Raw genomic sequence first — 15,448 nt, forward strand, 5'->3', positions numbered from 1 at the left:
GATGACTGTAACCTGCCCCTGCCACCTCTACCCTGCCTGTCCACATGCCATGCCCCTATCCCCTTCCTCCTGTCCTCCATGGTCCATTTTACTGCCACACCCTTCTGCCCTCCCTGGTCTGTTGTGCTGCAATTACTCCTCCTGCCTGCCCCACGCAGTCTGTTGTGAGGCCCCTTCCCCTGAACTCTCTTGTCTGTGCCCAGGTCCTGACCCTCCCTTCTATCCTCCGTGGTCCTTTGTGCATGCCCCTGCACCCTCCTTCTTGCCCATCATAGCCATTGTGCTGCCACTAACCCTCCCACTTGCCATGCATTATCTTCTGTGCTGCCATGGCCCCTCCCACCTTCCCTGTGTGGTCAGCTAGCTGCCCCTGACCCCCTCCCATCTTCCCTCCATGGTCTGTGTGTGTGCAATCATAGTCTCATTGTTGCTCTCCATGGTGTGTCTTGTTTCTAGTGCCCATCCTGCCTGACCTCCATGGTCATCTTGCTGCTCCTGCTCCCTTGCCCCCACCCATGTGCAGACCCCTATTCCCTCCCTCCTGGCTTGTCTGTTCCATTGTAATGACCCTGATCCGTCCCTCCTGCCCTTTATGGTCTGTTATGCTGTAGCTTTCTCTCCTGTCTGTCCATTATGGTCAGCTAGCTACCATTGCCTCTTTCCCCTCTGTTCTCTGTTGTCCATGTGCATGGTCCTGTCCCCTCCCTATTACTTTCTATGGATTGTTGTGCTGCACTCCCGTCCCGCATGCGCTGTGTGGTGTATTGTGCTGCTGCAAACCCTGATGCCTGCCCTGTAGGGTCAGTTTGGTGCACCTCTCCATGTCCCACCTGTCCTCTGTTATCCGAGTCCATGTCCCTACCCCATTCCTCCTGCCTACCATGATCCAATGTACCATACTTGCGAACATTTTGAACTTGGTAAGAGGGAGATTTTGAAAAAAAACAGGGGTATTGATTTTCCCCTTTGAGTTACATTGATAAAGAGGAGATTGTAGATAGGAGACAGATCAAATAAAGCCCATTTGAGCTTAAAAACATTGGACGTTTCCTGGCTGAAACGGGTCTGTTGGCATGTATGGTTGTACTACCACTGCCTCTTCCTTCTGCCCACAATGATCTATTATATTGCCACAGCCTCTCTTGCCAGTCCTGTATTGTTGGTTTGTTGCCCCTGCCCCCCTTTCCACTGCCCTCCATAGTCTGTTGTGCTGCCACTGCCCTTCCTGCCTGCCCAGTGTGGTCAAATTGTTGCATCTGCACTCTCCTACCTGCATTCAATTTTCAGAGTCCATGCCCCTGGCCTCTGCCTCTCAACAGTATCCCAATGAACAACTAGATTGCTAACATTCTATATTTTTTACAAAAGTGTGGAACGCCTGACGTCATCTTGATGTAATCAAAACTGTAATACCTAGAGTATTTCCTTTAGAAATTACATATATGAGAGGGTCTTATTTGCATCAAAATTATGGTTAGTGCTCTAAAAAACTAAAATGAGCACATATTTTCTGAGTTTTCAAATAGTGACAAAGAACTTTTAAATTATTTGTAATCTTTATGTTTTTTTATCCAGTTGACCACTTGATTAAATGTTGTACCTAGGGGAGAGGATGTTTTGTTACTTCCAGAGCTGCAGACTTTGCAACTGGGGAGTTTCTGCTTCAGCTCAACATTTTGTGATTCTGGTCAAATCACTTAATCTCCCCATGTCTACAACCAAAATGAATTTGATCTTGTGTGATGTAACCAATGCTCATGTAAAGCACTCCAATACCTGACAAGTCTGCACTATATAAAACTGCAAATACACAAAAAATAAGTGTTTCGCACACTTCTGTCATTGGGCTACATGTGGGCTACATCTGGGTGATATTTGTGCTGCATTTGGGCACTTTTGTCTCTGGTGGCCATCTTGGGAGATTTATTTGTTATGAAGTTTCCTAATTTCCTCATTTACTGCAGTCTCCTCAGTAGGAAATGCTTTCAGTTTTTTACTTTGATTCCATCAAGAAGGTATTCAGATATGTCACACATTTGCCATAAACTCTGAATGTTAGCACTCTAGTTGCTCATTAGATCACTGTAGTAAAGCTACTGCTCACCACGGAAGTCTGCTGCTGGTATTAAAAGTGCATGTTTCAGTCTGCATATCAGAATTTTTTAATGAAATAGAAGAGGATTTGAGAAGTCACTCAAAATGTGCCCTAATTTTTCTTTCTTCAGCACTAATCATAATTTCTATGGCAAAATGAACCCCCTCATTGTGTTCCTTTTTAAATTAAATGTTTTAAGTATTACCAGTTTATTCCAATCAAGATGGCTTCAGGTGTGCCATACTTTTGTCATAAGTAAGACAGTAAGCGCTCTAGTTATTCTTAAGAACACTCTGGGACATTCTGTCATTGGGCTATACTTGGGCTACATCTGGGTGATATTTGGGCTACATTTAGGCTCTTTTGTCTCTGGTGGCCATCTTGGGAGACTTATTTGTTATGATGTTTCCTAATTTCCTCATTTACTACAGTCTCCTCAGTAGGAAATACTTTCAGTTTTTTACTTTGATTCCATCAAGAAGGCATTCAGATGTGTCACACATTTGCCATAAATTCAGAATGTTAGCACTCTAGTTGCTTATTAGATCACTGTAGTAAAGCTACTGCTCACCAGGGAAGTCTGCTGCTGGTATTGAAAGTGCATGTTTCAGTCGGCATGTCAGAATTTTTTAATAAAATAGAAGAGGATTTGAGAAGTCACTCAAAATGTGCCCTAATTTTTCTTTCTGCACCACTAATCATACTTTCTATGGCAAAATGAACCCCCTCATTTTGTTCCTTTTTAAATTAAATGTTTTAAGAGTTACCACTTTATTCCAACCAAGATGGCTTCAGGTGTGCCATACGTTTGTCATAAGTAGGACTGTTAGCGCTCTAGTTGTTCTTTAGAACACTCTGGGAAGCTGCAGTAGAACACAAAGGAATCAACTGACAGTCTCTGCCCTTGTTGGATGTACATGTTTTACTGAGAATGTCAGACTTCATTCTCACATGACTGAGAAAGATAATGTAAATTTACAGAAAATATGCTCTCAGTTTAGCTTATAGATCACCTTCCAAACCTCTGTGGGAAAAGCATGAGAAAATAGTTTTCTCTCAAACATGATATCACAGCAGACGGCTTTTTCACATGGTAAAATCCCCTTAGAACACACCACAATTCCTAAAATGAGTATGGTACCATCAACAAATGATTTATAATGTAACTAAAGTCTTAAAACCTTCTATTAACGCTTTTTAATGAGGTGCTATCATGTATATTGGTCCCAAGATGGCTGCCAACACTTCTTGAATGAAGTGGTGACAGCCAATCAGATCTCACGATGAGATGTGTGGTTAGGCTCCGCCCAGATATATATGTGATTTTACTTTCTCAAGAACTACTGAACAGATTGACACCATACATGCAAAAGGCACATGCCTGACCTGAGGACTACCTCTTTGCCAAATTTCAAGTAATTCTGTTCAGCCGTACCTTCGACTAAAGGTCCTATGGGAAAATGCATGGGGAAAACGCGTTTTGGGACCCCCCTTTTTTCTCAGCCCCCTTTTTTCTCAGCCCCCATTTGACTAATCACCCCGAGACATTCAGGGTAGGAGCTGAGCGGAGCGCCCCAATAGTTTTGAAAATTTCACGAAGATAAGTCAACCAGCGTCAAAGTTATTCAAAATAGAATTTTCAGATTTCCTATGGGAACTCGGTCCTAACTATAACTATCTACTGGCGACCGCCAGTAGATAATATATATATATATATCCCCTACTGTGGCCTCATCTCTTTCTTGAAGGAGTTTATGGTGATATATATATATATATATATATATATATATATATATATATATATATATATATATATATATATATCCAGAAAGCATTTCCCCGTTCCGGAGCCCCAGACCCTTCAGGGCGGCCTCACACAATGAGCACGGAGCAGCCCATCAATACCACATGGTCACACAAACAACGTGAGGCCCAATACTGTGAAAGTGGCTTTATTTCCAAAATCCAGCAGCGCCAGGTTCCATTCGTCTAACGTTTCGGCACCATTGCCTTGATCACAGACCGGAACACCAACGCCCAGGTGAGCTTGGGCGTATTTAAGCTAATTTGCATCACGTGACTGAAATCACCTTTACTACTGATCCCACAGTGCATTGTGAACATATTTAAAATGCAAGCTGGAAGTCCAAAGAGTTAATACCTTTGTGGTGGTTATTTCTTAGCACACGCACTGTTGTTACTGTGGAATTATCTTTTCAAACAGTCAGGTGAGTTTGTACATACCGCAAATGTTCTCATGGCATGTTACATTCCGGAAAGAAAACTTCTCGCAGCACGATCATAACAGGATTTTATCCTGTCTGAATCCCTTCCATGCGCAGTTCCTTCAGTTTCGCTCTAGTGGCGGTACCTCAGTAGGTTGGAAGCGCACGTGAGTCAGGCTCCTCAGTAAAACATCCAGAAAGCATTTCCCCGTTCCGGAGCCCCAGACCCTTCAGGGCGGCCTCACACAATGAGCACGGAGCAGCCCATCAATACCACATGGTCACACAAACAACGTGAGGCCCAATACTGTGAAAGTGGCTTTATTTCCAAAATCCAGCAGCGCCAGGTTCCATTCGTCTAACGTTTCGGCACCATTGCCTTGATCACAGACCGGAACACCAACGCCCAGGTGAGCTTGGGCGTATTTAAGCTAATTTGCATCACGTGACTGAAATCACCTTTACTACTGATCCCACAGTGCATTGTGAACATATTTAAAATGCAAGCTGGAAGTCCAAAGAGTTAATACCTTTGTGGTGGTTATTTCTTAGCACACGCACTGTTGTTACTGTGGAATTATCTTTTCAAACAGTCAGGTGAGTTTGTACATACCGCAAATGTTCTCATGGCATGTTACATTCCGGAAAGAAAACTTCTCGCAGCACGATCATAACAGGATTTTATCCTGTCTGAATCCCTTCCATGCGCAGTTCCTTCAGTTTCGCTCTAGTGGCGGTACCTCAGTAGGTTGGAAGCGCACGTGAGTCAGGCTCCTCAGTAAAACATCCAGAAAGCATTTCCCCGTTCCGGAGCCCCAGACCCTTCAGGGCGGCCTCACACAATGAGCACGGAGCAGCCCATCAATACCACATGGTCACACAAACAACGTGAGGCCCAATACTGTGAAAGTGGCTTTATTTCCAAAATCCAGCAGCGCCAGGTTCCATTCGTCTAACGTTTCGGCACCATTGCCTTGATCACAGACCGGAACACCAACGCCCAGGTGAGCTTGGGCGTATTTAAGCTAATTTGCATCACGTGACTGAAATCACCTTTACTACTGATCCCACAGTGCATTGTGAACATATTTAAAATGCAAGCTGGAAGTCCAAAGAGTTAATACCTTTGTGGTGGTTATTTCTTAGCACACGCACTGTTGTTACTGTGGAATTATCTTTTCAAACAGTCAGGTGAGTTTGTACATACCGCAAATGTTCTCATGGCATGTTACATTCCGGAAAGAAAACTTCTCGCAGCACGATCATAACAGGATTTTATCCTGTCTGAATCCCTTCCATGCGCAGTTCCTTCAGTTTCGCTCTAGTGGCGGTACCTCAGTAGGTTGGAAGCGCACGTGAGTCAGGCTCCTCAGTAAAACATCCAGAAAGCATTTCCCCGTTCCGGAGCCCCAGACCCTTCAGGGCGGCCTCACACAATGAGCACGGAGCAGCCCATCAATACCACATGGTCACACAAACAACGTGAGGCCCAATACTGTGAAAGTGGCTTTATTTCCAAAATCCAGCAGCGCCAGGTTCCATTCGTCTAACGTTTCGGCACCATTGCCTTGATCACAGACCGGAACACCAACGCCCAGGTGAGCTTGGGCGTATTTAAGCTAATTTGCATCACGTGACTGAAATCACCTTTACTACTGATCCCACAGTGCATTGTGAACATATTTAAAATGCAAGCTGGAAGTCCAAAGAGTTAATACCTTTGTGGTGGTTATTTCTTAGCACACGCACTGTTGTTACTGTGGAATTATCTTTTCAAACAGTCAGGTGAGTTTGTACATACCGCAAATGTTCTCATGGCATGTTACATTCCGGAAAGAAAACTTCTCGCAGCACGATCATAACAGGATTTTATCCTGTCTGAATCCCTTCCATGCGCAGTTCCTTCAGTTTCGCTCTAGTGGCGGTACCTCAGTAGGTTGGAAGCGCACGTGAGTCAGGCTCCTCAGTAAAACATCCAGAAAGCATTTCCCCGTTCCGGAGCCCCAGACCCTTCAGGGCGGCCTCACACAATGAGCACGGAGCAGCCCATCAATACCACATGGTCACACAAACAACGTGAGGCCCAATACTGTGAAAGTGGCTTTATTTCCAAAATCCAGCAGCGCCAGGTTCCATTCGTCTAACGTTTCGGCACCATTGCCTTGATCACAGACCGGAACACCAACGCCCAGGTGAGCTTGGGCGTATTTAAGCTAATTTGCATCACGTGACTGAAATCACCTTTACTACTGATCCCACAGTGCATTGTGAACATATTTAAAATGCAAGCTGGAAGTCCAAAGAGTTAATACCTTTGTGGTGGTTATTTCTTAGCACACGCACTGTTGTTACTGTGGAATTATCTTTTCAAACAGTCAGGTGAGTTTGTACATACCGCAAATGTTCTCATGGCATGTTACATTCCGGAAAGAAAACTTCTCGCAGCACGATCATAACAGGATTTTATCCTGTCTGAATCCCTTCCATGCGCAGTTCCTTCAGTTTCGCTCTAGTGGCGGTACCTCAGTAGGTTGGAAGCGCACGTGAGTCAGGCTCCTCAGTAAAACATCCAGAAAGCATTTCCCCGTTCCGGAGCCCCAGACCCTTCAGGGCGGCCTCACACAATGAGCATGGAGCAGCCCATCAATACCACATGGTCACACAAACAACGTGAGGCCCAATACTGTGAAAGTGGCTTTATTTCCAAAATCCAGCAGCGCCAGGTTCCATTCGTCTAACGTTTCGGCACCATTGCCTTGATCACAGACCGGAACACCAACGCCCAGGTGAGCTTGGGCGTATTTAAGCTAATTTGCATCACGTGACTGAAATCACCTTTACTACTGATCCCACAGTGCATTGTGAACATATTTAAAATGCAAGCTGGAAGTCCAAAGAGTTAATACCTTTGTGGTGGTTATTTCTTAGCACACGCACTGTTGTTACTGTGGAATTATCTTTTCAAACAGTCAGGTGAGTTTGTACATACCGCAAATGTTCTCATGGTATGTTACATTCCGGAAAGAAAACTTCTCGCAGCACGATCATAACAGGATTTTATCCTGTCTGAATCCCTTCCATGCGCAGTTCCTTCAGTTTCGCTCTAGTGGCGGTACCTCAGTAGGTTGGAAGCGCACGTGAGTCAGGCTCCTCAGTAAAACATCCAGAAAGCATTTCCCCGTTCCGGAGCCCCAGACCCTTCAGGGCGGCCTCACACAATGAGCACTGAGCAGCCCATCAATACCACATGGTCACACAAACAACGTGAGGCCCAATACTGTGAAAGTGGCTTTATTTCCAAAATCCAGCAGCGCCAGGTTCCATTCGTCTAACGTTTCGGCACCATTGCCTTGATCACAGACCGGAACACCAACGCCCAGGTGAGCTTGGGCGTATTTAAGCTAATTTGCATCACGTGACTGAAATCACCTTTACTACTGATCCCACAGTGCATTGTGAACATATTTAAAATGCAAGCTGGAAGTCCAAAGAGTTAATACCTTTGTGGTGGTTATTTCTTAGCACACGCACTGTTGTTACTGTGGAATTATCTTTTCAAACAGTCAGGTGAGTTTGTACATACCGCAAATGTTCTCATGGCATGTTACATTCCGGAAAGAAAACTTCTCGCAGCACGATCATAACAGGATTTTATCCTGTCTGAATCCCTTCCATGCGCAGTTCCTTCAGTTTCGCTCTAGTGGCGGTACCTCAGTAGGTTGGAAGCGCACGTGAGTCAGGCTCCTCAGTAAAACATCCAGAAAGCATTTCCCCGTTCCGGAGCCCCAGACCCTTCAGGGCGGCCTCACACAATGAGCACGGAGCAGCCCATCAATACCACATGGTCACACAAACAACGTGAGGCCCAATACTGTGAAAGTGGCTTTATTTCCAAAATCCAGCAGCGCCAGGTTCCATTCGTCTAACGTTTCGGCACCATTGCCTTGATCACAGACCGGAACACCAACGCCCAGGTGAGCTTGGGCGTATTTAAGCTAATTTGCATCACGTGACTGAAATCACCTTTACTACTGATCCCACAGTGCATTGTGAACATATTTAAAATGCAAGCTGGAAGTCCAAAGAGTTAATACCTTTGTGGTGGTTATTTCTTAGCACACGCACTGTTGTTACTGTGGAATTATCTTTTCAAACAGTCAGGTGAGTTTGTACATACCGCAAATGTTCTCATGGCATGTTACATTCCGGAAAGAAAACTTCTCGCAGCACGATCATAACAGGATTTTATCCTGTCTGAATCCCTTCCATGCGCAGTTCCTTCAGTTTCGCTCTAGTGGCGGTACCTCAGTAGGTTGGAAGCGCACGTGAGTCAGGCTCCTCAGTAAAACATCCAGAAAGCATTTCCCCGTTCCGGAGCCCCAGACCCTTCAGGGCGGCCTCACACAATGAGCACGGAGCAGCCCATCAATACCACATGGTCACACAAACAACGTGAGGCCCAATACTGTGAAAGTGGCTTTATTTCCAAAATCCAGCAGCGCCAGGTTCCATTCGTCTAACGTTTCGGCACCATTGCCTTGATCACAGACCGGAACACCAACGCCCAGGTGAGCTTGGGCGTATTTAAGCTAATTTGCATCACGTGACTGAAATCACCTTTACTACTGATCCCACAGTGCATTGTGAACATATTTAAAATGCAAGCTGGAAGTCCAAAGAGTTAATACCTTTGTGGTGGTTATTTCTTAGCACACGCACTGTTGTTACTGTGGAATTATCTTTTCAAACAGTCAGGTGAGTTTGTACATACCGCAAATGTTCTCATGGCATGTTACATTCCGGAAAGAAAACTTCTCGCAGCACGATCATAACAGGATTTTATCCTGTCTGAATCCCTTCCATGCGCAGTTCCTTCAGTTTCGCTCTAGTGGCGGTACCTCAGTAGGTTGGAAGCGCACGTGAGTCAGGCTCCTCAGTAAAACATCCAGAAAGCATTTCCCCGTTCCGGAGCCCCAGACCCTTCAGGGCGGCCTCACACAATGAGCACGGAGCAGCCCATCAATACCACATGGTCACACAAACAACGTGAGGCCCAATACTGTGAAAGTGGCTTTATTTCCAAAATCCAGCAGCGCCAGGTTCCATTCGTCTAACGTTTCGGCACCATTGCCTTGATCACAGACCGGAACACCAACGCCCAGGTGAGCTTGGGCGTATTTAAGCTAATTTGCATCACGTGACTGAAATCACCTTTACTACTGATCCCACAGTGCATTGTGAACATATTTAAAATGCAAGCTGGAAGTCCAAAGAGTTAATACCTTTGTGGTGGTTATTTCTTAGCACACGCACTGTTGTTACTGTGGAATTATCTTTTCAAACAGTCAGGTGAGTTTGTACATACCGCAAATGTTCTCATGGCATGTTACATTCCGGAAAGAAAACTTCTCGCAGCACGATCATAACAGGATTTTATCCTGTCTGAATCCCTTCCATGCGCAGTTCCTTCAGTTTCGCTCTAGTGGCGGTACCTCAGTAGGTTGGAAGCGCACGTGAGTCAGGCTCCTCAGTAAAACATCCAGAAAGCATTTCCCCGTTCCGGAGCCCCAGACCCTTCAGGGCGGCCTCACACAATGAGCACGGAGCAGCCCATCAATACCACATGGTCACACAAACAACGTGAGGCCCAATACTGTGAAAGTGGCTTTATTTCCAAAATCCAGCAGCGCCAGGTTCCATTCGTCTAACGTTTCGGCACCATTGCCTTGATCACAGACCGGAACACCAACGCCCAGGTGAGCTTGGGCGTATTTAAGCTAATTTGCATCACGTGACTGAAATCACCTTTACTACTGATCCCACAGTGCATTGTGAACATATTTAAAATGCAAGCTGGAAGTCCAAAGAGTTAATACCTTTGTGGTGGTTATTTCTTAGCACACGCACTGTTGTTACTGTGGAATTATCTTTTCAAACAGTCAGGTGAGTTTGTACATACCGCAAATGTTCTCATGGCATGTTACATTCCGGAAAGAAAACTTCTCGCAGCACGATCATAACAGGATTTTATCCTGTCTGAATCCCTTCCATGCGCAGTTCCTTCAGTTTCGCTCTAGTGGCGGTACCTCAGTAGGTTGGAAGCGCACGTGAGTCAGGCTCCTCAGTAAAACATCCAGAAAGCATTTCCCCGTTCCGGAGCCCCAGACCCTTCAGGGCGGCCTCGCACAATGAGCACGGAGCAGCCCATCAATACCACATGGTCACACAAACAACGTGAGGCCCAATACTGTGAAAGTGGCTTTATTTCCAAAATCCAGCAGCGCCAGGTTCCATTCGTCTAACGTTTCGGCACCATTGCCTTGATCACAGACCGGAACACCAACGCCCAGGTGAGCTTGGGCGTATTTAAGCTAATTTGCATCACGTGACTGAAATCACCTTTACTACTGATCCCACAGTGCATTGTGAACATATTTAAAATGCAAGCTGGAAGTCCAAAGAGTTAATACCTTTGTGGTGGTTATTTCTTAGCACACGCACTGTTGTTACTGTGGAATTATCTTTTCAAACAGTCAGGTGAGTTTGTACATACCGCAAATGTTCTCATGGCATGTTACATTCCGGAAAGAAAACTTCTCGCAGCACGATCATAACAGGATTTTATCCTGTCTGAATCCCTTCCATGCGCAGTTCCTTCAGTTTCGCTCTAGTGGCGGTACCTCAGTAGGTTGGAAGCGCACGTGAGTCAGGCTCCTCAGTAAAACATCCAGAAAGCATTTCCCCGTTCCGGAGCCCCAGACCCTTCAGGGCGGCCTCACACAATGAGCATGGAGCAGCCCATCAATACCACATGGTCACACAAACAACGTGAGGCCCAATACTGTGAAAGTGGCTTTATTTCCAAAATCCAGCAGCGCCAGGTTCCATTCGTCTAACGTTTCGGCACCATTGCCTTGATCACAGACCGGAACACCAACGCCCAGGTGAGCTTGGGCGTATTTAAGCTAATTTGCATCACGTGACTGAAATCACCTTTACTACTGATCCCACAGTGCATTGTGAACATATTTAAAATGCAAGCTGGAAGTCCAAAGAGTTAATACCTTTGTGGTGGTTATTTCTTAGCACACGCACTGTTGTTACTGTGGAATTATCTTTTCAAACAGTCAGGTGAGTTTGTACATACCGCAAATGTTCTCATGGTATGTTACATTCCGGAAAGAAAACTTCTCGCAGCACGATCATAACAGGATTTTATCCTGTCTGAATCCCTTCCATGCGCAGTTCCTTCAGTTTCGCTCTAGTGGCGGTACCTCAGTAGGTTGGAAGCGCACGTGAGTCAGGCTCCTCAGTAAAACATCCAGAAAGCATTTCCCCGTTCCGGAGCCCCAGACCCTTCAGGGCGGCCTCACACAATGAGCACTGAGCAGCCCATCAATACCACATGGTCACACAAACAACGTGAGGCCCAATACTGTGAAAGTGGCTTTATTTCCAAAATCCAGCAGCGCCAGGTTCCATTCGTCTAACGTTTCGGCACCATTGCCTTGATCACAGACCGGAACACCAACGCCCAGGTGAGCTTGGGCGTATTTAAGCTAATTTGCATCACGTGACTGAAATCACCTTTACTACTGATCCCACAGTGCATTGTGAACATATTTAAAATGCAAGCTGGAAGTCCAAAGAGTTAATACCTTTGTGGTGGTTATTTCTTAGCACACGCACTGTTGTTACTGTGGAATTATCTTTTCAAACAGTCAGGTGAGTTTGTACATACCGCAAATGTTCTCATGGCATGTTACATTCCGGAAAGAAAACTTCTCGCAGCACGATCATAACAGGATTTTATCCTGTCTGAATCCCTTCCATGCGCAGTTCCTTCAGTTTCGCTCTAGTGGCGGTACCTCAGTAGGTTGGAAGCGCACGTGAGTCAGGCTCCTCAGTAAAACATCCAGAAAGCATTTCCCCGTTCCGGAGCCCCAGACCCTTCAGGGCGGCCTCACACAATGAGCACGGAGCAGCCCATCAATACCACATGGTCACACAAACAACGTGAGGCCCAATACTGTGAAAGTGGCTTTATTTCCAAAATCCAGCAGCGCCAGGTTCCATTCGTCTAACGTTTCGGCACCATTGCCTTGATCACAGACCGGAACACCAACGCCCAGGTGAGCTTGGGCGTATTTAAGCTAATTTGCATCACGTGACTGAAATCACCTTTACTACTGATCCCACAGTGCATTGTGAACATATTTAAAATGCAAGCTGGAAGTCCAAAGAGTTAATACCTTTGTGGTGGTTATTTCTTAGCACACGCACTGTTGTTACTGTGGAATTATCTTTTCAAACAGTCAGGTGAGTTTGTACATACCGCAAATGTTCTCATGGCATGTTACATTCCGGAAAGAAAACTTCTCGCAGCACGATCATAACAGGATTTTATCCTGTCTGAATCCCTTCCATGCGCAGTTCCTTCAGTTTCGCTCTAGTGGCGGTACCTCAGTAGGTTGGAAGCGCACGTGAGTCAGGCTCCTCAGTAAAACATCCAGAAAGCATTTCCCCGTTCCGGAGCCCCAGACCCTTCAGGGCGGCCTCACACAATGAGCACGGAGCAGCCCATCAATACCACATGGTCACACAAACAACGTGAGGCCCAATACTGTGAAAGTGGCTTTATTTCCAAAATCCAGCAGCGCCAGGTTCCATTCGTCTAACGTTTCGGCACCATTGCCTTGATCACAGACCGGAACACCAACGCCCAGGTGAGCTTGGGCGTATTTAAGCTAATTTGCATCACGTGACTGAAATCACCTTTACTACTGATCCCACAGTGCATTGTGAACATATTTAAAATGCAAGCTGGAAGTCCAAAGAGTTAATACCTTTGTGGTGGTTATTTCTTAGCACACGCACTGTTGTTACTGTGGAATTATCTTTTCAAACAGTCAGGTGAGTTTGTACATACCGCAAATGTTCTCATGGCATGTTACATTCCGGAAAGAAAACTTCTCGCAGCACGATCATAACAGGATTTTATCCTGTCTGAATCCCTTCCATGCGCAGTTCCTTCAGTTTCGCTCTAGTGGCGGTACCTCAGTAGGTTGGAAGCGCACGTGAGTCAGGCTCCTCAGTAAAACATCCAGAAAGCATTTCCCCGTTCCGGAGCCCCAGACCCTTCAGGGCGGCCTCACACAATGAGCACGGAGCAGCCCATCAATACCACATGGTCACACAAACAACGTGAGGCCCAATACTGTGAAAGTGGCTTTATTTCCAAAATCCAGCAGCGCCAGGTTCCATTCGTCTAACGTTTCGGCACCATTGCCTTGATCACAGACCGGAACACCAACGCCCAGGTGAGCTTGGGCGTATTTAAGCTAATTTGCATCACGTGACTGAAATCACCTTTACTACTGATCCCACAGTGCATTGTGAACATATTTAAAATGTAAGCTGGAAGTCCAAAGAGTTAATACCTTTGTGGTGGTTATTTCTTAGCACACGCACTGTTGTTACTGTGGAATTATCTTTTCAAACAGTCAGGTGAGTTTGTACATACCGCAAATGTTCTCATGGCATGTTACATTCCGGAAAGAAAACTTCTCGCAGCACGATCATAACAGGATTTTATCCTGTCTGAATCCCTTCCATGCGCAGTTCCTTCAGTTTCGCTCTAGTGGCGGTACCTCAGTAGGTTGGAAGCGCACGTGAGTCAGGCTCCTCAGTAAAACATCCAGAAAGCATTTCCCCGTTCCGGAGCCCCAGACCCTTCAGGGCGGCCTCACACAATGAGCACGGAGCAGCCCATCAATACCACATGGTCACACAAACAACGTGAGGCCCAATACTGTGAAAGTGGCTTAATTTCCAAAATCCAGCAGCGCCAGGTTCCATTCGTCTAACGTTTCGGCACCATTGCCTTGATCACAGACCGGAACACCAACGCCCAGGTGAGCTTGGGCGTATTTAAGCTAATTTGCATCACGTGACTGAAATCACCTTTACTACTGATCCCACAGTGCATTGTGAACATATTTAAAATGCAAGCTGGAAGTCCAAAGAGTTAATACCTTTGTGGTGGTTATTTCTTAGCACACGCACTGTTGTTACTGTGGAATTATCTTTTCAAACAGTCAGGTGAGTTTGTACATACCGCAAATGTTCTCATGGCATGTTACATATATATATACACACAAAACGACCAAGATTACCAAAGTCCGTGTCCCGTAGACAGGTGGTGAGTCAAACCGGGCAAGTCTCCCGGTAATGTAAACCACGCACAACAATCTTCTTCAAAGAAGGACTCGCGCTCAGAACAACACCAGAAATGTATTCACCAAGGTTACGCGTTTCGACAGCAAGCTGTCTTGATCACACAAAGTAATACACATTTCATTAGAGTCTATATAGGTGCTGATACAAAGAAAGGGCTAATGTTTGACAAGTGGTGATAGTAAACACGGCGGCCATTTTAGAGTGGAGTCAAAATATATGTAACTGAAGTAGAATTCTTCTCTAAATGTTATAATGTGACATCTGTTATTGTTATAGTAAACATATTTTAAAATCATACAATAAGTTCTGATACAGACATACAAACAGGTTCAAAGTGCATGATATGTCAACTGAAATATAACCACATCAAACGCCAAAATGAGCGCAATGAATACAAAAGCATAATGCAGTGTTTTGGGAATATATAACCAGCAATAGTGCCTCCAATACTTTAGTGTATATTATGGACAGACACCGAAAACCTGTCCTGAATCCAAAAGTATGTGCCTAAGGAGATAATATCTCCGATATGTGTGCTGCAATAGTCATAGCCTGTGAGATAATCCACAGTAACATGTGCCCAATAGAATCAGCGTAGTGCTGTAACCCAGCAGAATTACCAGCGGCATAGTGCCCATGTAATAGGCTATTTGTATATAATATATGTATACAGTCAAAGAACTTGAGGGATATGTATACAACGTTGTTACCATGATGTATAATAAGAACATAAAACATAAGAGATCATTACAATGTTAATCGGCCGACACTCTGTCAATAATATGAAAACCTGATATCTAGCACTCTATAGCAGATTCCTGAAACAGAGAAAGAGAAGAAAAGAAAGTACCCCAAAATTCAATATATAATGTAAAAAATAGAAAATCCT

The sequence above is a fragment of the Triturus cristatus genome, chromosome 4_2 (assembly GCF_964204655.1).
Source record: "Triturus cristatus chromosome 4_2, aTriCri1.1, whole genome shotgun sequence".
In the NCBI taxonomy this organism is placed as follows: Eukaryota; Metazoa; Chordata; class Amphibia; order Caudata; family Salamandridae; genus Triturus; species Triturus cristatus.